Genomic DNA, 24818 nt, shown 5'->3' with positions numbered 1-24818 from the left:
ATTATATCTGCTTCCACCATCACATCTGGCAGCACATTCCAGCCACCCACCATTCCGTGTAAAAAAACCTGTCCTGTGCATTCATTTCAACTTTGCCCCACTCACCTTAAAACTGTGCCCTCTAGTATGTGACACTTCCACCCTGAGAAAAAGATTCTAACTGCCTGCCTTATCTATGCCCCTCATATTTTTATAGACTTCACATTTCCGGTGCATCTTACCTTTCAAGTTCAAGTCTTCAGACCCATTCCTGGGTACCAGGGGTATGTAACCAGGCTATGTGATAGACTTCACACTGGTTAGTGTGATGTTCTCTGCAATGCTGCCTGTTGTCTACTTTCATGTTGAAGATGGAATCAAATTTAGGCTCACGATTGATGGTGCTCTATTTACCCTCAGGAAATTCTCTGCCAAAACCAAAGTAAGAGAAACCAGCTTCAGGGACATCTTGTTTGTTAATGACTGTGCACTCACTGCAGGCTGAGAAGTTGATGTACAGGTAAAACTTTGACGATTTTGCTTGTGCCAGTATCAACTTTGTCCTCAAAAGTAGCACAAGCAGAATCAAACATCAGTGAAAATGTTCAGAGGCTTTCCGTCGTGGACAGGTTCATGTACATTGGCATCATACTCCCAAGATCAGTCAACACTGATGATGAAGTGAGCAGCTGGATAGGAAAAGCCAGCTCAGCTTTTGGAAGACTGTGGATTAAAGTGCAGGAATGAAAACATAGGATTATTGTCCTCTTATCATACCTACCTTACTCCATGCTTGGAAGACATGGAGAAAGTACAGACGACAGGATAGATATCTTAATTACTTCTATAAAAAATAATTAAGGCTGACCATTGGCAAATGCTGTTCCTTCCATTCTGTTTTCCATTTGGATATTCTGGACCACTTAGCCTGACCCAGGAGTCCAAAATCATCCAGAGCTCACAACGTTACCGACATTTTACAGAAAATGTCCATAAAGTTGTTTTTTTTTTAATTAATATTTTATTTTATTAGAAGTAAGTACAGTCATATGGCACCAAAGTGCCTAATATATATTTTCATAATACATTTTACTTCGGAGTCACGTGAGTGACTACGTGAAGAACCCGCTCAGTGCGCAGGCGCGGCATTACGCCAGCAGTGCAACAGCGGCCGCAACGGGAGCTAGGCTGTCCCGTTACAGGATGAAATGGACCGTCAGGTGAGTATCCTGAGGTCGGGTTTTCTTTTACAGGTGAGCCTTTTTTCTGCTTGTGTTTTTTACAGGCAGAGAAAAAGGCTCTGGAACAAAACTGTCCCCCGTTCAAGGAGGAACGGTTTCCCGTCGGGGGGAAGGGGGGCAGCAACAGGCGGTAGGAGCGACCCGGTGTCCCGTAATTCCCCGACACCGTGCCGAGGCCAGCCCGCTAGTACCTGAGCAGCGGGCTGGATGCATAGCCACTCGAGAGGCATCCGGCAGGTGTTCCCGATTGGGACGGGACGTCTCTCCACCCGCACGGGGGGAGAGAGAGCCGCCTGAGCCGCTGGAGCGGTTCACGGAGCAGGAGCCTGCGAGACGCGCTGCTTGAGGGGCGCTCTCGCATCTACAAGGCAAAAGCTCCAGAAGAAGGCGGTAGGAACCGGGCGCTCCGCTATTCCCATCACCGCGCCGAGCCCAGTCCCGCTAGTGCCTGAACTGCGGGCTGGATATCTAGCCATCCGAACAGGCATCCGGCCGGTGGCGTCCGATTCGTCGGACGGGGACATGTCTCCACCTAAATGGAGGAGACACAGCCGCCTGAGCTGCATCCAACAGCAATTGGAGCAGCTCCAGCGAGATGCGCAGAAAGAGCGCTCTCGCGAAAAGAAAAAACAAGATTTTCGAAATCTGCCCCCGTCCAACTCCGCAAGAGGAGAAGGGGGGGCAGCAACAGGCGGTAGGAGCGCTATCCAGGCGTTCCGCTAACCCCGACACCGAGCCGAGTCCAGCTCCGCTAATGTCTGAACAGCGGGCTGGAGGCAAAGCCAAACGGAAGAGCAACCGGCCGGTGGCATCCGACTCGTCGGACGGGGACGTCTCTCCACCCAGGAGGGAGAGGGACAGCCGCCTGAGCCGCATGGAGCGGCTCTTGGAGCAGGTGCTCCAGCAAGGTGCACCCCGGGAGGGGAGCTCTTGCAGAGGGAGGTCAGGCACTCCCTCTACAGTGCCTCCTGCACTGTCCATTGCATCCTCCTTTCCAGAGGATAGCTTTGGGGACCAGGACTGGGCTGGTCCAGAACAAGGGGTTATGGCTGAAGATTTCGGGAGTATGCAGGGGGTGCAGGAGCAGGAACAGCTGCTTGGTGCAGTGGGCCGCTACGTGTCAAAACCCCGTGCAGGGGAACCGCTAGAGGCCAAACTAGCGGCAAGTATCAATCACCTTTCCAACAGAGCTCTGCAGGGGCAGGTGATTAATGAAGCTTTAGATACTATACGGCGCCGGAGAACTGTGAACCTCTAAAAAGTACCAGCGGTGAACAGCCAAATCTGGGGACACATTGGGGCAACCATCCGGCACCACGAGCTAAAGCTGCAGCGGATACTCCGACTATTGACAGCAGGCATCACTTCGTTTGCTCGTTCTATAAACAACACCAAGATGACCACCAATCAACAGGATACACTCGCGTTGTTGTGTAACACGCAGTTTGAAATTAATAATCTGCGGAAATAAATCATCAAACCTGCCATCAGTCCTCGATAAGCCAGACAGGCTGCTCTTCGGGAAGGCAGGGTATAAAACGAGCAAACTGAAAACATACACCACCAAGTGGCAGCACCCCGCCGCATCCACCAGTAAACATCCACCATTCAACACTGGTGAAAGCTCGGGGTCCGCTTACTTTCACCGTAAGTCTTTTTAGACCAGGGCCCAGAGCGGACCCCATGGAAAATGCGCCAACCCCCAACAAACACTCCACATCAGACACCTCGCAAGCCGACCAAAGGGAATCAGAGGAAATACCCGTAACCATGGAGGTAGGTGGGTCTGGTTCCTATCACCTTTTGGGAGGTGAAGGCTTAATACTAACAGGAGGTAGATTGCACCGGTTTGAAGCATAGTGGATATAAAATACAATTCATGTCGGAAAAAACGCCGCCAGTTCAACAATGGCCCCAAAGGGTATTTTCTCCCTCCGTCAAAGAGAAACGTGAGGGACAAGCTGAACTGGTGAGACTTATCACAAAGGGGGTCATCGAAAAGACCAAACATGAACCTTTGGAATTTGTATCGAATATATTCACTAAAACAAAAACAAAAAAAACAAAACAAAAAAAAAAAAAATGGTGGCTATCGCATCATCATTGACTTAACATCACTAAACAAATTTGTTAAGTATATACATTTCAAAATGGAGACATATGTTACTGCCAAACAACTGAATTCCAAAGGATATTCGACAAGTAGCAAGAGTAATTGGGAAAATGGTAGCAGCATTTCCGGCTACTCAATTCGGACCTTTGCACTATCAAAAAATTTACAGAGAGCAAAGGTACAGGCAATAAAACGACATACAGGTCACTATGATCGTGTCATGAACTTACCCACTGAAGCAATATCAGAGCTACAGTGGTGGGCAGAAAACGTTTGGCATAGTTTCAGCCCTATCTTTATCACTAACCCTACTTTAGTTACTAAAACAGATGCCAGTGCTCAAGGCTGGGGAGCGACTAACTCCATATCCAGCACAGGTGTTAGATGGACTAACCTAGAGTCATCATTACTACTTACACTAGGCATTAACTATCTAGAGATGTTGGGCGCCTTTTATGGTTTAAAAGCATATGTATCTAATATGCAGCACTTGCATGTTCGGTTACAAATTGATAAATACTACGGTGATGGCTTATATTAACCATATGGGTGGCATAAAATCATTGTCATGCGACAAATTGGTCAACATGATTTGGCAATGGTGTGTCGAAAGACATATTTGGCTATCAGCTACTTACCTACCAGGTAAGCTAAACACCCATGCCATGAGAAAATTAAACACCTGGGTTGCAAGTTTGAACAGACCTTACCTGGAACTGGGATTGTCCAAACAAACCATCACCATGTCGGCATCCCTTCGAACATCCACCAGAGGCAGTACTTAACCAGCATCAAAAAAGGGAGAAGTACTGCCAGGAAACAGGGACGACATACGCAACAGCTACAGCCACCAACATACTGGAGTTCCTGGCCTACCTATACCACGATGTAGGGATCAGCTACAGTGCCATCAACAACCAGCGCCAGGACAACAGGCGATGGGATCCCATCCACTGGTGGTAAAACTGATGAAGGGCATTTACAATATCAAGCCCTAAGCCCAGGTATACCCATATTTGGGATATCAGTGTGGTCCTGACATATCTCAGGGAATGGCCACCAGCCAGATCCCCCGGCCTCGAGCAAGCTACACTAAAGACGCTCATGTTGATGGCACTTGTATCCGCTCAGAGGGTCCAGTCACTACACCTATTGCGACTGGACAACATGATCACAGCTCCAGACCAGATCTGTCGTTATTCAGCGACTGATCAAACAGAGCAGACCAGGAACACCTAATCCAGTCGTAGCTTACCCACCAGAACCACGGTTATGTGCCATGACTCGCCTACTATCCTACATAGACACAACCAAAATATACGAGGGAGATGAAAAGCCTTGTGGGTCAGTCACAAAAACCTTATGGTCGGGTGACGAGCCAAACCATTGCGAGATGGCTCAAGCAGGTGCTAGAAACTGCTGGGATAAACACTAACATGTACAAATTTTATTCCACCAGGACAGCATCCATGTCGACGGCTAAAGAATGGACATGCCTATAGACCACATCCTGGCTACAGCAGGATGGTGGGGGGGAAAAGACCGTTCAGAAATTTTATAATAAGCCATTGGCAAAACCTGGTTTATTTGCAGTAAAGATTTACGAACTGCAAATATTTAATTTAAGCCCAGGGGAGCAACTTAATTCTTTGTTGTTATTGTTTAAAAAAGTACCATTGTGTTTTTCTACAAATAGACTCATTGGTTGATTACGATAACACTTCCTCCCTCAAGAACTTCGGCAGTGAGTGAAATGAAACTGTTACACGGTTTGAAATCACAGAGCTTTGAAATCTTCACGTAGTCACTCACGTGACTCCGAAGTAAAATAGTAAGATTAAACGAGAACTTACCAGTTTGAAGTTTGATCTGTATTTTATGAGGAGTTACGATGAGGGATTACGTGCCCTCCGCTCCCACCCTCATTATATGGATCAAACTAATAAATTGATGTCTCCTTGTCTTTACTATCTTTACTTCAAATAACTGTGTCTATCTGTGATTCCATTCCGCTGCTTGGAAGTATGCCGCGCCTGCGCACTGAGCGGGTTCTTCACGTAATCCCTCATCGTAACTCCTCATAAAATACAGATCAAACTTCAAACTGGTAAGTTCTCGTTTAATCTTACTATTTTATGTACAACTTCTTTTTTTTTTTTTTGTTACATTGAAAAAAGATTAGAATAAGAAAAAGAAGTTAGATAGTAAAGGATAGAAAGATGTGAAATATATAGTGTGTGAAAAAAGAAAACGAGTAAATGAAGAAAGTTGAGAGAGAAAATAGAGAAAAGAAAATAAAATAAAAAAGGTAAGGAGATCATTATTTATAATCTTGACCAACCCTCGTCCAGTCCTGAAACAGTTATTTTTTACAATTGTGTTGCACCATATGATTCCAAAAAAAACGACGAATGGAGACCAACTCGTTATGAATTGGTCTGATTTATCCATTAGGAGGAATCGCATTTCCTCAAGATGAGCGGTGTCCAACATACTTGCAATCCACATTTTAAGCGTTGGTATTGATGTACCCTTCCAAAATTTAAGTATTAATTTTTTTGCTATTATTAAACCATAGTTAAGGAATAGATTTTGAGATGTGTTCAATTTATTCCCATCTTCCATTACACCAAATATAATCGTTTCAGTATTAGGTTCCATTCTTGTCTTGAATCATTTTGTAAATATTTCAAAAATATCATTCCATAATCTATAAAGTTTTATGCAGGAAACTAAGGAGTGTGTTATAGTTGCCTTTTGGGCTAGACATTTATCACAAGTGGCGGATATATTTGGATAAAATTTGTTCAATCTTGTTTTTGAATAATATAATCTATGTACAATTTTAAATTGAATTAGATTATGTCTTACATTAATTGAACATTTGTGAATATATACAATACAATACAATACAATACACATTTATTGTCATTTGAGCCCCAGTGAGACTCAAACGAAATTTTGTTTCCACAGCCATACAAACAAAAACAATGTCCTACAGACATACACACAATTAAGTTCACACAAACATCCATCACAGTGAACCCACTGTGATGGAAGGCAAAAGTCTTTTCTCTCCCCTGCTCTCCCGATGTCCAAGCCCCAGGCGGGCGATGATAAGTCCCACGGCCATTTTAGGCCGTGCCGGGCGATTTACGGCCCCGCTCCCGGTCTAAAAGTCACAAAGTTGGAGCCCCCGGCGGGCGCTGTAATGTCCCACGGCCATGAAGCCGTGCCGGGTGATGTATGACCCCGCTCCGGGTCGTTCCAAACCCCGCGACACGGGCTGGAGAAGTCGCGTTGCGGGAGCTCTGGGAAGCGGTCTCTCTCTCCCCCCGGACCCGCGAGCTCCCGATGTCCCAGTCCACCGGACCTGCGGCTGCGTTGCTGGAGCCTCCGAGCCCCAGGAGTCGAGTCGCAGCAGCGAGTCACCACCGCTCCCCACGCACCGAGGCCGGCCAGCCCCACGATGGTGAGTAGTCCGCAGCGCAGTCTCCCGAGCCCCCGGGTCGTTCAGGTTGGAGGCCGCTCCACGGTGCTAGGCCCCAACGACAACGGAGACCCGACAGGGAAAAAGTCGGGTCTCCCGGACAGGGAAGAGATTTTAAACGGTTTCCCCCTCCCCCCCCCCCCCCCCCCCCCACATATACACATTTAAAAACCAGTATTTAAAAAACACCAAACACTACATTTAACTAGACAAAAAATAAAAAAAGACAGACAGGCTGTAGGAGCCGCTGCAACGAGTCGCGCCGCCACCAGGTAGCCCAGAAAAATATCAGGTATTTTTCCCATTTAACCTTCGTAATTTTTATCATTAGTTCCCGTTCCCACTCTTCTCTAAGTACCTCTGTCGATGGTAGGTCTATATTTAGAATGCTATTATATGAGTATGATATTAATTTTTGTGAGTCAGCTTCAATATTCATTGCTTCTTCCAATAAGTCAGGAGTTACTTTTTGATATCCTTGTATATATTTTTTCACGAAATCGCAAATCTGAAGATATTTAAAATAAAGTTGTAATGAAGCTTAAAGAGTGTCATTGACTGATGTATCAGGGTCGCCAAAAGATTTCGAACATTTCAATATCCAGTGGCGACAAAAAAATGTTGTGACACATGAGGAAACACCGCGCATCATGCCGCATCACGCCGCGACTTTTCATTGATCTGATACGTCAATCAATGATGCCGACAGTCGGCAAAAAAATTGCCAAGTGGGACACGCCCTTAACTGTCCATTCAATGGTTGGCCATTATACCATCCTATTACTGACACCCCCTTTGTTCGCCCATTGCCCTCCTCCACCGTCTGCTACTTAGTCTATGCTGCTTTCTCTTTTTCTCAGCGTGTAGGAAGGAACTACAGATTTAAAGAAGATTAACGTCTGAAGGAGGGTCTCAACCAAAAATATCACCCATTCTTTCTAGTCAGGGATACTGCCTGTCCCGCTGAGTTACTCCAGCATTTTGTGTCTCTCTTCTCTTTTTCTCGGTTTACGATCGAGGGTCTGAGACAAAAGGGCCTGTCCCACTTTCCCGAGTTACTCACAAATTCTCCCGCATTTTCCCCTTGATTCAAACTGGGAGAATGTCCGTAGATATATCATAGCAGCTCATTATGTCAGCCGTAGGTACTCAGAGCATCAGGTAAGTCGGGACGTTTTTTCCAGCATGACAAAAAAGTCCACGAGTAAAAAGATAGTCGGGAGTAGGAGTTCGTAAATCACAAAAATCTTGATTTTTTTTTTAAAGTCCTTTCAACACGGCAGAGCACTCAGGAAAGTGGGACAGGCCCTTTAAAATGCTAGCTGGTTTCTATTTCCACAGATGGTGCCTCATTATTTGAATTCTCCCAGCATTTCTATTTTTGTTTCAGATTCCAGCATCTGCAGCGTCTGCAGTTTTATTTGTCTAACATTGCCAGCGCCTTTTCTTTTATTAATATTCCATATTTATAGCCAGGCTTTACAAAATGGTTGTAACTCACCATATCATGGATAAATATAGCCTTTGTGTATCAGTGTTTTTCTCTGGCTTGTGGATGGTGCAGTCACATCCACAACAAAACTAAAGAATTAGCCCTTCACAGATTGACTGGTCTTATGCCCTTGATTCAGCTGCCAGACTCAGTACATATATATACGGTATCTGTCAGCCAGTCGGAATATCTGACTAAATGAGCTGATCCGATCCATCATAAACTGCAACTTTAAAAAAAATTAAGATATGTACTGGAAGAGGAATAAAATAATGGTGGCATTTTATATTAACAGTGCATAGCCCAAAGTCATTTGACCTCTATTTTCGCAGGGTGTGTGCTTTTGCGATGTATGTACTTTTAATTAATATTGTTAGAATAACAATGAATGTTTTTGGAACAGTACGACAATTTAAAATGTCAAAATCCTTTAAGTGTGGCTGGGTCAGAGTTTATGGCAGAAATTGTCATATAATTTCTAAGATAATGCTGATCAGACAGATATTCAAAATCCTGTAAATTAATTGATTGAGAATAATTCCTTAGGTGGGATGTATATTTGGGACCTGACCCAAAACTTCACCCATGCCTTTTCTCCAGAGATGCTACCTGACCCGCTGAGTTAGGTATTATGTGCCTATCTTTGGCATACCAGCATCTGTAGTTCCTTTCTGCACTGGTAGCTGAGACAGACAGTATAACAGTAGCATTTAAAAGACACTTGGACATGTACAAGGATATGAACAATTTAGAGAGATATGGGCCAAAGGTGGAGAGCTGGGATTAGTTCAGATTGTGCATCTTGGTCAGCATGACCAAGTTGGGCCAAAGGGCCTGTTTTTGTGCAGTATGACTATAAATTGGAGAGTTTTAGAGATAAATTAGGGAATTTTGCTGGACATCTGCACAACCTATCTCCTCATTGAAGCCAAATTGTGAGCTGAGTTTAACCTGCCATTAATATTCTCACATGCATTTAGTACTGACCCAAAGATACATTTCCCCCCTGTTGTCAAAAACCAGGTGAGGCCTTCTGAAAGTTACAAACCAATGTAAGAGAAAAATAGTGGTAACATTATGGCAGACCTAATATGCTATCTGATCGAGATACAAAGAAAATGCTAAATAATGTATTGATATCAGGGATCAATTGGTGCAAAGAAATATAAACATGGAATCATTATGAACTGCTTGTTGTTAGGATATAAATTGGAACAGTGGCACCGTCAGTTGGACACAAATATAGGTGTGAAGAGGACAACAGGAGTCTACAAGGGGATAGCAGTAGGTTAAGTGACTGGACTACATTCTAGCAAATGAAATATGGTGCTGCAAAATGTGAATTTGTCCATTTTGATAGGAAACATGGAGAGAAAAAAGCAGAGGGTACTTTATTCACAAAAGGTCAGTGTGCAGGTATGACGTGATTAGAATAATTAGTGGAATGTTATTGTTTATTGCAATGATAATTGAATACAAAGGTAGACAGAATACCACCAGGGGCACCGCACAAGGGGAAGAAGGAGGGGGAGGGGGATGGGGATTGTTTTCAGTTTCTTACCTTGCCGGAGATGTAATTAATTTTCAAATTGCATCTCCGGGCGTTCTGTGACTTACCATCGATGGAGTTGGAGGCCTCCTCGGACTGACTTTGGGCCACACTGCGGGGTGTGGACTTACATCGGAGCCGATCCCTGGATCCGCTCCAACCGCGGCCTGCGGACTTACCATCAAGAGCTCGCAGTGTCTAGGGAGAGGCTAGTCAGGAAGCTCCAATGACACAGAGACACGACCAACCCCAACGCGGGGTCCGATAGTCTGGCGCAGGGGAGCTGACATCCCCCCGATGTAGGAGCTGATCGCATCGATGCGGAGGGCCCAAATGCCGCAGGCTACGGGAGTCAAGATCATCCCACCAACGGAGGGCTCAAGGTCCCCGACTGCGGGAGAGCTGAGGGAAGAGATTTGAACATTTTTTCGCCTACCATCACAGGCATCACAGGAATGTGGAGGAGGCACTGTGGTGGATGTTTATGTTAAAATGTGTTTTGTGTGTTCCGTTGCTTTTCATTGGTATGACTGACGTGGCAAATAAAATTCCTCGTATGTTGCAAAACATACTTGGCTAATAAAGTATTATTATGATTGGGAAAGTAGGAAATTTATGCTTCAGTTATTTGGGTCAATAGTAATATCTCATTTGGAGTACTCATTTGCTCTGTTTATGTAAATATATATATACAGTACATTGGAAGCAATTCAAAGGTTTACTTGACTAATACATGAATGGACAGGTTGATTAATGAGAAAATGTTGGACATATTCGTGGAAATGTTGGACATATTCGGTTTGCACCTATTGGAGTTTAGAAGTGACTTGCTTGAATAGACAATAGACAATAGGTGCAGGAGTAGGCCATTCGGCCCTTAATGCCAGCACCGCCATTCAATGTGATCATGGCTGATCATCCCCAATCAGTACCCCGTTCCTGCCTTCCATGTCAGGGGATATGGGGAGAAGGCAGGAACAGGGTACTGATTAGGGATGATCAGCCATGATCATATTGAATGGCGGTGCTGGCTCGAAGGGCCGAATGGCCTACTCCTGCACCTATTGTCTATTGGTTTAAATCGAAGGTAGACACAAAATACTGCAGTAACTCAGCAGGTGAGCAGCATCTCTGGAGAGAAGGAATGGGCCGCGTTGAGGGTCGAGACCCTTCTTCAGTCTGATGTCAGGGGAAGGGGCGGGACAAAGATAGAATGTAGACAGTAAGACTAGGGGGAGAACTGGGATGGGGAAGAGGATGGAGAGAGAGAGCAAGGGCTTTCTGAAATTAGAGGTCAATGTTCATACCGCTGGGGTGTAAACTGAATGTGAATGTGAATGTAAATTTATCTGAATGGTGATAGATTGTGAAAATGAAAAATGCTACAAGGCCCGAGGTGCTCTGGAGGCCTAGTCACTGAAGGTTAGCATGTTGTGTTGCAGGTAGTCGAGAAGGTAAATGGGATGTTGGCTTTCATTGCAAAAGGAATTGAGTGTAGAAACAGGGAGGGCTTGCTGAAATTATGTCGGATCTTCAAGCCTGCTCTGCCCTTCAATATGATCATAGTTGACCATTCAAGTTTGGTATGCTGCTGGAATTTAAAAAAAAAATTAAACTCCATGTGCTGGAAATACGCAAAGAAAACAAAGTGCTTGAAATCCTCAGCAGGGCAGACAGCATATGTGGAAAGAAGGATAGTTAACATTTCAGATCCAGAACTCATCAGAATTGGGAAAATCTCTCACATGTATGCAGCTAGTCTTCTTTTGTACGATTTTGCATTTATGCACATGCTCTGTAAACCAATCTTAGATATGTTAGTCTCTTTCTCCAGCCTATCTAAAAACGTTTCTACTTCTCCTCAAGTTATTTATCACCAGGAGTTCTTTCTTCACCATTTTTCTTCTTTTCAATGACATGGAGTAAAAGTTTCCCATCAGCACAATGTGCTAAATTGGTCCATAAGTTAATACTATGTACAGAAAATGAAGGAGAGTAATATCAGGTTTGAGGTTCAAAATTCTGCTCTCAAAAAGCAGAGTTACATGTAGGAAGATGACAGTCAGCATAATACCATGTAATGGAGGCAGCTTCAGTCTCTGTTTAAGGGGCATCCGAAGAATGTTTTGGTGCTGAGTGGAACAAGTGCAGGCACCAAACATCAGTCAAGCATCCATCTTAACGTTTGTAGCTTTGATGGTAAACCTTAAAGGAACTGGCAGCACCGTGGCGCAGCGGTAGAGTTGCTGCCTTACAGCGAATGCTACGCCGGAGACCCAGGTTCGATCCCAACTACGGGTGCTGTCTGTACGGATTTTCTACGGTCTCCCCGTGACCTGCGTGGGTTTTCGCCAAGATTCTCGGTGTCCTCCCACACTCCAAAGACGTAGAGGTTTGTAGGTTAATTTGCTTGGTAATTGTAAAAAAAAAATCCCCCTAGTGGGTATAGGATAGTATTAATGTGCGGGGATCGCTGGTCGGCGCGGACCCAGTGGGCCGAAAGGGCCTGTTTCCGCACTGTATCTCTAAACTAAACTAAACACTAACACAAAATTTTAAAACACACTAAAAATAACAAAACAAAGACGAAAAGCCAGACAGACTGTTGGTGAGGCTGCTATCGTGCGGTGCCCCCTAGTGGTATATTCCATGTAAAGCAGCATCTGCAGTTCCTTCCTAACATTTCAGGTTGAGGGGTGGAATATAGAAGTAATGATATAAATTGACTGGAGCAAAAGTATATTTCAGAGCTAGAAGCATTATTAGGATAAATGGAGCAGTGAGGAGTTTATAATTTTCATTTAATTTCTAGTTTGCTTAATTTACTTTTATTTTGTGGATGATTATTGGCAATTCATTATATAATTTTAGCTAGTGACCCCTCCCACCTCCCCAAATTTGAGATTCCATATATGAGCAAAGAGTAGGAGTAAATGGGTCCTTTTCACAATGGCAGGCAGTGACTAGTGGGGTACCGCAAGGTTCAGTGCTGGGACCCCAGCCATTTACAATATATATTAATGATTTGGATGAGGGAATTGAATGCAACATCTCCAAGTTTACGGATGACACGAAGCTGGGGGGCAGTGTTAGCTGTGAGGAGGATGCTAGGAGGCTGCAAGGTGACTTGGATAGGCTGGGTGAGTGGGCAAATGCATGGCAGATGCAGTATAATGTGGATAAATGTGAGGTTATCCACTTTGGTGGCAAAAACAGGAAAGTAGACTATTATCTGAATGGTGGCCGATTAGGAAAAGGGGAGATGCAACGAGACCTGGGTGTCATGGTACACCAGTCATTAAAAGTAGGCATGCAGGTGCAGCAGGCAGTGAAGAAAGCGAATGGTATGTTAGCATTCATAGCAAAAGGATTTGAGTATAGGAGCAGGGAGGTTCTGCTGCAGTTGTATAGGGTCTTGGTGAGAACACACCTGGAGTATTGCGTACAGTTTTGGTTTCCTAATCTGAGGAAATTCAGATTCAGACTCAGATTCAACTTTAATAGTCATTGTCAGCGTACAGTACAGAGACAACGAAATGCAGTTAGCATCTCCCTGGAAGAGCATAGAATATGATTTCAATAAATAAATCTATTTACATGCATACAGTCATAGTGTTTTTCCTGTGGGAGGAGTGTCCGGGGGGGGGCGGGGGGGGGGGGGGGGTGATTGGCAGTCACCGAGGTACATTGTTGAGTAGTGCGACAGCCGCAGGGAAGAAGCTGTTCCTGGACCTGCTGGTCCGGCAACGGAGAAACCTGTAGCGCCTCCCGGATGGCAGGAGGGTAAACAGTCCATGGTTGGGGTGAGAGCAGTCCTTGGCGATGCTGAGCACCCTTCACAGACAACGCTTGCTTTGGACAGACTCAATGGAGGGGAGCGAGGAACCAGTGATGCATTGGGCAATTTTTACCACCTTCGGCAGTGCTTTCCGGTCGGAGACAGAGCAGTTGCCATACCATACTGTGATACAGTTGGTAAGGATGCTTCGATGGTGCAGCGGTAGAAGTTCACCAGGATCTGAGGAGACAGATGGACCTTCTTCAGTCTCCTCAGAAAGACATTCTTGCCATAGAGTGAGTACAGAGAAGGTTCACCAGACTGATTTCTGGGATGTCAGGACTTTCATATGAAGAAAGACTGGATAGACTCGGCTTGTACTCGCTAGAATTTAGAAGATTGAGGGGGGATCTCATAGAAACTTACAAAATTCTTAAGGGGTTGGACAGGCTAAATGCAGGAAGATTGTTCCCGATGTTGGGGAAGTCCAGGACAAAGGGTCACAGTTTAAGGATAAAGGGGAAATCCTTTAGGACCAAGATGAGAAACACATTTTTCACACAGAGAGTGGTGAATCTCTGGAACTCTCTGCCACAGAAGGTAGTTAAGGCCAGTTCATTGGCTATATTTAAGAGGGAGTTAGATGTGGCCCTTGTGGCTAAAGGGATCAGGGGGTATGGAGAGAAGGCAGGTACAGGATACTGAGTTGGATGATCAGCCATGATCATATTGAATGGCGGTGCAGGCTCGAAGGGCCGAATGGCCGACACCTGCATCTATTTTCTATGTTTCTATGTTTCTATGTAAATCCAGAAGGTCTCATATTTGTGGGGAGGTTTTTGTCAGTCTTTTCAAACATAAAGGCTGGAATATTCACGGAGAATCTGCCTGAGCGACCAGTAACAGGTTGAAGCTGACAAGCACAACATTTCTTCTCTTGAATTGGAAGGGTAACATTTAAGGGAGCAATGCAAGTTTTAATTAATTAATATATTGTTTAATTGTCCTGGTACATTTACATATTTAGATCATTTTAAGAGTATTAAATATTTCTATTTCTTTAATTACCACAGTTTTTTTTTTCACAGAATTAAAGATTTAAAGTTTGAACATATTTTTAATAGGTTTGAATGACAATGACAGCAAAATCTGGGTCATTATATAACCTCCATTGCTTTTGATCACACACGAGTTTGTGATAATACCATAGATGTTAAAAAAAAAAGGTGATCTTTACTTCTCAGGTTGAGTAAAACTAAAAATAAAGGGGGTGAAGATTGCAAAATCAGTAAAAACACTAATATTTTTGAGCTGAACTTTTTGAATGATGCATTGATTTTCAACAAGTGCTTAAGGATTCGCCTGTCTCAGAATGACTTGCCACATGTCAAACTTGGACACTTTAACTACTCTGGTTGTGATACATGGTACAATTATACCAAGCATCTGCTGGATGAGCAAGATGCCACTATTCATCACAAAATTGACACTTTTCATAGTTATGTATACAATAAGAATAGGATACAACTAAGTCTTGTATAACCAAGTCTACAGACATTAATGATGCTGCCTATCTTGCAGATTTGCAGATTTCATTGTCAGTGAAGAATCTATTCCTGGGTTTATTATGGGAGCAGCTACCAGGGCAATAGCCTGGATTTTAACTTTTACTGGGAGTGTGGGCGTGCAGGATCTGAAGCTGATGATAAAACATTGGGTACAGGACACGATGAAGTAAGTAAGTAAATAAGTAAGTAAGTTTATTGGCCAAGTATTCACATACAAGGAATTTGCCTTGGTGTTCCGCCCACAAGTAACAACATGACATACAGTGACAGATACGAATGACTCAGAAAACACTAAACATTAATAAAAATAAAACATTAATGATAAAACACCATTGATCAAGCATGTGAACCAACAAAATATCAGATCAAAGGGAGGCTACAGATTTATGGCTGTTGAGTAGAGCAACTACTCGTGGATAAAAACTGTTTTTATGTCTGGCTGTGGCAGCTTTGACAATCTGGAGTCGCCAAGGCAATTTAACTTCCAGTCCTGTTCTGCACAGGCTCTACAGCATGTTCCTGCTGAAATCTAGCAGCAAGTGCTGATCAATTGGGAAGTGAGAATGAGATTTTGGGTGGCAAGGGAGTGGAGACATAACAGTAGTTCTCGGTTGCCAACTTAGTGATCAAGGTGAAATTGGGAAACAAAATATAGATCCGCTGACAACACACGCAGAAGTTGAGCCAGGCTAGGCTGGGGCTTAGTAAATTCTAACTGGTATGTTTGCTGCTCATGCCTGCTGCTACATGCTGAAGGAGTGCAGCAGTGAAACAGCCAGCAAACTGTAAGATACATCATTGCAAACTTTAGTTTGGCTGCCAAGCAAGGGATATGGTCAACGGGACTTATGCAACTTCTTTGTAAAACATGCTGAGCAATCCCATTCCTCCATTTTGTCCCTATATTTTCAATTTAGTTTAGAGATACAGCATGGAAACAGGCCCTTCGGCCCATCAAGTCCACGCCAACCAGCGATCACTACCCTACACACAAACACAACACTACCACTACCCTACACACAAGGGAGAATTTACGATTTTCACTGAAGCCAATTAACCTACAAACCTGTATGGCTTTGGAGTGTGGGAGGAAACCGGAGCACCCAGAGAAAACCCACACGGTCACGGGGAGAACATACAAACTATGTACAGACAACACCCATGGTCAGGATCAAACCCGGGTCTCTGTCGCTGTAAGGCAGCAACTATACCACTGTGCCACCATCCCAACCCTAAAAATATTCTTGTAGATTTGTTTCTCTCAAATGCCTATTCAATTCAAATTATTTCTGAACGTTGTGGTTGATTATTTTTCCACCATAGAGTCATAGAGTGATACAGTGTGGAAACAGGCCCTTCGGCCCAACTCGCCCACACCGGCCAACAATGTCCCAGCTACACTGGTCCCACACTCCCTCTTGCCTGCGCTTGGTCCATATCCCTCCAAACCTGTCCTATCCATGTACCTGACTAACTGTTTCTTAAACAATGGAGTAGTCCCAGCCTCAACTACCTCCTCTGGCGGCTTGTTCCAAGTACCCACCACCCTTTGTGTGAAAAAGTTACCCCTCGGATTCCTATTAAATCTTTTCCCCTTCACCTTGAACCTATGTCCTCTGGTCCTCGATTCCCGTACTCTGGGCAAAAGACACTGTGCATCTACCCGACCTATTCCTCTCATGATTTTGCATGCCTTTATAAGATCTTCCCTCATCCTCCTTCGCTCCATGGAATAGTCATCCAGCCTATTCGCCTCTCCCTATAGCTCACACCCTCTAGTCCTGGCAACATCCTTGTAAATCTTATCTGAACCCTCTCAAGCTTGACAATATCTGTCTTATAACATGGTGCCCAGAACTGAATACACTATTCTCAATGTCGGCATACCAACTGCAACATGACCTCCCAATTTCTATACTCAATATTCTGACTGACGAAGGCCGAAATGCCAAAAGCCTTTTATAACTGCAACTCGACCTTCAAGGAATCATGCACCTGCACTCCTATATCCCTCTGCTCCACAACACTACCCAAGGCCTACCATTTACTGTGTAGGTCCTGCCCTTGTTAGACGTCCCAAAATACAACATCTCACACTGCTCTGTACTAAATTCCATTAAACATTCCAGCGCCCACCTAGCCAATCGATCCAGATCCTGCTGTACTCTTTCACAACCATCTTCACTATCCACAAAACCACTCACATTTTTATCATCCGCAAAGGTCGTGTCTCACAAATCTGTTTGATTTTTTTGAAGACGTGACCAAAAAGGTTGATGAGGGCAGAGCTGTAGATGTTGTGTACATGCAAGGTTCCGCATGGTAGGCTGCTATGGAAGGCTAAATCGCATGGGATCCAAGGAGAGATAGCTGAATGGATAGCAAATTGGCTCCATGGAAGGAAGCAGAGGGTGATGGTGGAAGGTTGCTTCTCGGACTGGAGACCTGTGAGTAATGGTGTGCTTCAGTGTTCGGTGCTGGACCCATTACTGTTTGTCATCTACATTAATGATTTGGATGAGAACATACAGGGCAAGATTAGCAAGTTTGCGGATGATAAACTGAAATGCATGTACACAACATCTACAGCTCTGCCCTCATCAACTTTTTTGGTCACGTCTTCAATAAAATCAAACAGATTTGTGAGACACGACCTCCCACATACAAAACCATGCTGACTATCCCTAATCAGCCCTTGCCCTTCAAAATGCCTGTATAACCTATCCCTCAGAATACTCTCTAGTAACTTACCAACTACAGATGTTAAGCTCACCGGCCTATAGTACCCAGCATTTTCCCTGCAGCGCTTCTTGAAAAGAGGCACAATATTTACCACCCTCCAGTCTTCCGGCACCTCTCCTGTATTTAAGGACGACTCGTAAATTTCAACCAGGGCTCCTGCAATTTCCTCTCTAGTTTCCCGCAATGTCCTCGGATTTATCTGATCAGGCCCTGGAGATTTGTCTACCTTCAAACACGACAGTACCTTCAGTACTTCTTCAATGGTATCTCTGACTGCTGTCAAGACACTTCAAGTGCCTGCTCCAATTTCCTCCATCCCACTGTCTTTCGCCTCGGTAAGTACAAATTCTCATATAGGACCTTGCCCATCTCCTGTGGCTCCAAACAGAGTTGACCGCTTTGATTCCTGAGAAGTCCCACTCACTCTCTAGTTACCCTTTTCCACCTTATGTATTTATAAAATCTTTTGGGATTGTCCTTAATGCTACCTGCCAAAGCTATCTCCTGGCCCCTTTTTGCCCTTCTGATTTTTCATTTTTAGTTTATTCCTTACAGGCTCGTACAAAGCTTTTCAAAAAGGGGGGGTGGCATGACAGGATTACAAAAAACCTAATGTGAAATAATGTGTGCACTGCACACATCACGAGCGCGAAGCGTGAAGTCCCTCGATGCTGGGGTCCAGGGCCCTTAAGCGGGCCCTGGAAGCTCAGGGGTTTTAGTTGCTCTCTGATGCATTCTGAGCCTTGTTTTGGAGCATTTTTGCACCAAATTTATGACCAATATTTCAGAAATTAACAGGAATCTGAGGTCGTTTTTTCACGCATAGGGTGCTGGGTGTATGTAACGAGCTGCCAGAGGAGGTAGTTAAGACTGGGATTATCCTAATGTTTAAGAGACATTTGGACACGTACACGGATAGGACAGATTTAGATGGATATGGGCCAAACGCGTGTGAGTGGGACTAGTGTAAATGGGACATGTCGGTCCGTGTGGGCAAGTTGGGCTGAAGGGCCTGTTTCCACACTGCATCATTCTATGACTAAAAAGTGAAGAAGAAAAATGCATGCAGATAAGTAGAGCAGATTTGAAAGAGGAGTGAAATGTAAAGGCAGAGAGAGGTTTATGGGTGGAAAGGAACATAGGAAAGGAGGGGGAGAGTGGGCTTGGGCAGATCGGTGAAGGGAAAATAGTCACAAAGTGCTGGAGTAACTCAGCGGGTCAGGCAGCATCTGCGGAGAATATGAATAGGCGACGTTTCACAGAATGCTGGAGTAACACAGTGAGTCAGGCAGCATCTGTGGAGAACATGGATAGGTGACATGTCACAGAGTGCTGGAGTAACACAGTGGGTCAGGCAGCATCTCTGGAGAAAAGGTATAGATTATAGATCGGGTCAAGACCGTTCTTCAGTAATATTCATGATGTGCCATGCATAGACATTCCTGAATGTTACCCCAAACCATCGTGAGCTACTTTGTTACAATGCTTGCCCTCCCCTATAATGTCTCTGCTGCCTTGGGTGATGCAGGACAGGACACAAGCTTCCGGAAGTGGCGGCGCTGTGATACAGCTGCGGCTCGCCTGCAGTCTGTCTGTTTTTACTTTTTGTGTTGTTTTTTTTGTCTAGTTTAGTAATTTTTTTGGTTATTAGGTGGTGTTATGTGTGTGGGGGGAGGGTGAAACAGAGCTTTCTGTCTCTCCCTTCGGGGGAATGCGACTTTTTGTCGTATCCCCCTTCTCTTCCCCCGTCTGCGCTGGGGCCTAATGGCGGAGCTGGCGGCCTCCAACCTGCGACCGACCTCGAGGGTCCGGAGGTAGAGCCAGCCAGGACTCACCAACGCGAGGCTGGCCGTCTTCGAGCTGTGGCGACGTCCGGGTAGCGGCACGACTCGGCGCTCCGGTGAGGGCGGACGGCGTGGGGCTGAGACACTCCTGTGTGAGCGGCACGGCTACTGGCTGGAAGGCGCTCCCATGTGAGCAGCCCGGTGCGGGGCTGAGACGCTGCCGTGTGGGCGGACCGGCTCCCGGCTGGAAGTTGCTCTCGTGGGGGCAGCCCGGTGCGGGGCTGAGACGCTGCCTTGTGGGCGGCCCGGTGCGGGGCGGAGACGGTGCTACGGCGGCTGAGGCGGCGTTCTGGCGGCGGCGACCTGGATCCGGGGCTCGGCCGTGGGCCAGTGGAGGACAATGTCGGGAGCTCGCAGGTCACAGGCTGGTGCCTGTTTTCCGGAGCACCCGTTGCAACAGCTGCGGGCAGCTTCGACCACCCCCGGGCCGCGGACCTTGAACCGCGGGACTGATGCCATCGCCCGGTGGGGTATCGCCTCGGCACAGAGGGAGAAGAGGAGGGAAGAGACAGTAACTCTAAGACTTTTGCCTCCATCACAGTGAGGAGGTGTTTGGTGAACTCACTGTGGTGGATGTTAATTTGTGTTTATTGTGTGTTGTTATTATTACATGTATGGCTGCAGGCAACAGCATTTCGTTCAGACCGAAAGGTCTGAATGACAAATAAAGGATTCAATTGGGAAATGGCGTGAAGCTGTTGCAGTCTGTCCCAGCCTGGTAAAAACCTGGATGGAGTGGATTTGGAGAGGACGGTTCCATTAGTGGGAGAGTCTAGGACCAGTGGCCACAGGCTCAGAATTAAAAGACATTCCTTTAGGAAGGAGATGAGCAGGAATTTCTTAAGTCAGAGGGTGGTGAACTGTGGAATTCATTGCCACAGACAGCTGTGGAGGTCAAGTCAATGGACATTTTTCAGGAGGAGATTGATAGATTCTTGATTGATAGGGGTGTCAGAGGTAATGGGGAGAAGGCAGGAGAATGGGTTTGAGAGGGAAAGATAGAGTCATAGGGTGATACAGTGTGGAAACAGGCCCTTCGGCCCAGCATGTCCCATCTGCACTAGTCCCACCTGCCCATGTTTGATCCATATCCCTCCGAACCTGTCCTATCCATGTACCTGTCTAACTGTTTCTTAAATGTTGCGATAGTCCCTGCCACAACTACCTCCTCTGGCAGCTTGTTCCATACACCTACCACCCTTTGTGTGGAAAACATATGCCTCAGATTCCTATTATATCTTTTGCCCTTCACCTTAAACTTATGTCCTCTGCTCCTCGATTCATTTACTCTGGGCAAAAGACTCAACCATATCTATTCAAATCATGATTTTATACACCTCTATTAGATCATCCCTCAGCCTCCTGTGCTCCATGAAATAGAGTCCCAGCCTACTCAACCTCTCCCTATAGCTCTGGCCCTCTAGTCCTGGCAACATCCTCATAAATCTTCACTGTACCCTTTCCAGTTTGATGACATATTTCCTATAACATGGTGCCCAGAACTGAACACAATACTCTGAATGCGGCCTCACCAACTTCTTATGCAACTGCAACATGACCTCCCAACTTCTATACTCACCCGACCCGCTGATTTACTCCAGCACTCTGAAACGTCACAGAACAGGGCAAGATTAGCAAGTTTGCTGATGATACAGAAGAGAGTGGTTTTGCAGATAGTGAAGATGGTTGTGAAAGATTGCAGCAGGATCTGGATCAATTAAGCAGGTGGGCAGAGGAATGGTTGATGGTTGCATGGTTCCTTGAAGGTCGTGTCGCAGGTATATCAGGTGGTCAAAAAGCATTTTGGCACTTTGGCCCTCATCAGTCAGAGTATTGAGTATAGAAGTTGGGAGGTCATGTTGCAGTTGTATAAGACGTTGGTGAGACCACATTTAGAATATTGTGTTCAGTTCTGGGCACCATGTTATAGGAAAGATGTCAAACTGAAAAGAGTACAGAGATCCCCATCCTGGATCCGTCCAATCAGGGTTTTGTCATCCACAAACTTGAGAAGCTTGACAGAGGTGTCTGTGGAGGTGCAGTCATTGGGTGTGAAGTGGTGATTGGAGTGGGGTGGGTGATTGGAGTGGGGTGGGTGTAGAAGGGCCCAGTCTTTGCAGACTGAGGTCAGGCTGTGAGTGGGTGTGAAGTGGTTGGGTGGGGTGGGAAAGGTTCCACTCTTTTCATACTGGAGTCTTGCCTTAAGTAGGTGTGAAGTGGTGAATGGGAAGGAGGGGGTACCGGGTCCATTCTTTGCAGACTGGGGTCCGGCTGTGTTTGTTGGGGAGGGGTTTTCAGGGTTACGTTTCTGATTTTCAAGCCTGCAGTAAAACTCATTCAGGTTGTTCGTCAGCTGACGATTTTCCAAAGATCGGGGGGCTTTCCTCTTATAGCTGGTGATTTCTTGCATGCCCTTCCAAACTGAAGAATCACTAGCTGAGAACTTGCTGAGAACTTGGTTTTAAATGTGTATATGTGGGGGGGGAGGGGGAAAGTTTAAAATCTCTTCCCTGTCCGGGAGACCCGACCTTTTCCCTGTCGAGTCTCCGTTGTCGTTGGGGCCTAGCACCGTGGAGCGGCTTCCAACCTGACCGACCCGGGGGCTCGGGAGACTGCGGAGCTGCGGACAACTCACCATCGTGGGGCTGGCCGGCCTCGGTGCGTGGGGAGCGGTGGTGACTCGCTGCTGCGACTCGACTCCTGGGGCTCGGAGGCTCCAGCAACGCAGCCGCAGGTTCGGTGGACTGGGACATCGGGAGCTCGCGGGTCCAGGTGGAGAGACCGCTTACCGGAGCTCCCGCAACACGACATTTTCCAGCCCGTGTCGCGGGGTTGGAACAACCCGGAGCGGGGCCGTACATCGCCCGGCGCGGCTTCATGGCCGTGGGACATTCCAGCGCCCGCCGGGGGCTCCAACATTGTGACTTTTAGACCGGGAGCGGGGCCGTAAATCGCACGGCACGGCCTAAAATGGCCGTGGGACTTATCATTGCCCGCCTGGGGCTTGGACATCGGAAGAGAAATGGAGAACAGGGGAGAGAAAAGACTTTGCTTTCCATCACAGTGGGTCCATTGTGATGGATGTTTGTGTGAATTAAATTGTGTGTATGTCTGTAGGAAATTGTCTTTGTTTGTATGGCTGTGGAAACGGAATTTCGTTTGAGGCTCAAATGACAATAAATATTGTATTGTATTGCTCCTCAACTTCTCAGAGTATCTTTCCTTGGCAGCTCTGATACCTCTTCTCAGCGCTTTATCGATTAGGCTATCTTTTAACTCTTTAACGATTAGGCTATCGGCTTGACGCATATTTGCCCCCAGCACTCCCCCCAATCTCAAAATGGAAATGTTACATCTGTATATAATGATCCCATTAAAATGTGTATTTATGTCACAAACTATGGAATTCATATTTTTCAGTATTGTTATCAAGGAAAAGAAAGAAGTTCCAATTGTTTGATATTATTTGATATTGTTTAATATTATTCATATGGAGGAGAAAATATAATAGCTCTAAAACCTACCTTAATTTTGCAATCTCACTCAAGATAATTCCCCTTTCCCTCTCCCCTCCCCATCTCTCTCTCCTCTCCCTTCCCCCCTCTCTCTCCCCCTCCCCCCTCCCCCTCTCACAAGGCGAAGATGAAGATGGCGCGGGAAAAGAAGGTGGCGTGAGCCCCGTGGGGGTGGCGGGGGGAATGAAGGTGGCGTGGGCCCAGCGGGGGTGGCGTGTGCCCAGCGGGGGTCAGCGAGGGTGGTGTGGACCCAGCGGGGGTGCCGTGGGCCCAGCAGGGGTGGCGTGAGCCCAGCGGGGATGGCGTAGACCCAGCGGGGGTCAGCGGGGGTGGCGTGGACCCAGCGAGGGTGGCGTGGGCTCAGGGGGGGTGGCATGAGCCCAGCGGGGGTGACGTGGGCCCAGCATGGGTGGTGTGGGCCCAGCGGGGGTCAGCGCGGGTGGTGTGGGGGGAATATGGCTTGGGCCCCGGCGGCAGGGGGAGGCGAGGGGAGCGGGCTCCGCCGCAGCGGCGACTGGTGTTGGGGTTACAGCCGTTGGGTTCAGATTCAGCCACTCCCGCACGGGGACGAGAGAACAGAGAACTGGCCGTTTCCAAAGTGGAAATATTGATTTTAATTTTTTCTCGATTTTTATTTTCGTTTTTTTTTTTTATTGGTGACTTTTTTCTTAAGGGAAAAAAAGGGGGGTGCGGTCGCAACCAGCGCACCCCCCCCCTTCGGACGGCCATGCCTTAGTTCCCAAAACTTCTCCAGGAATGCACTTGATCACAGCTGCCTATACCTGTCCCATGGATCCTTCATGAATAACGCTTCAATTTCCCTCGTCAGCCAAGCTTCCTTACGTTTGCCTGCTTAGCCCTTCTCTCTCTCAGGGACGTACACATCCTGAGCTTTCTTCAGTCTACTTTTAAAAACATCCCACTTGGCTGATGTTCCTTTCCGCTCAAATAACCTGATCCAGTCAATTTGAGCGAGACCTTTCCTCATACCATCAAAGTTGGCCTTACCCCAGTTGAGCATTTTAACACCTGGGCCCTCTCCATCCCTATCCATAACTAACTTAAACCTAATCGAACTGTGGTCACTGGTCCCAAAAGGCTGCTCCACAAACACTTCATTAATTCGCCTTTCCCAATTTCCCGATACTAGAATAGCGTTGCCCTCCCTCATGTGGGGACCTCCAAATACTGTATAAGAAAACTCTCCTGAACACTTTTGAGGAATTGCACCCTATTTATACCCTTCATGCTATGATTTACCCAGTCCATATTGGGAAAGTTAAAATCCACTACTACAACAACCTTATTTGACCTGCAGCAGTCTGCAATCTCCCGGCACATTTGTTCTTCTAATTCCTGTTGACTATCCTGGGGTCTGTAATACACCCCCAACAAGGTGATCATCCATTTCTTGGTCCTCAGCCCCACCCATATAAACTCGCTTGACGAACCGTCCGTGATGTCACCTCCGAACACAGCCGTGACATCCTCCTTAACCAACAATGCA

Source organism: Amblyraja radiata, chromosome 1, assembly GCF_010909765.2.
Source record: "Amblyraja radiata isolate CabotCenter1 chromosome 1, sAmbRad1.1.pri, whole genome shotgun sequence".
In the NCBI taxonomy this organism is placed as follows: Eukaryota; Metazoa; Chordata; class Chondrichthyes; order Rajiformes; family Rajidae; genus Amblyraja; species Amblyraja radiata.
This window is presented reverse-complemented; position numbering follows the sequence as displayed.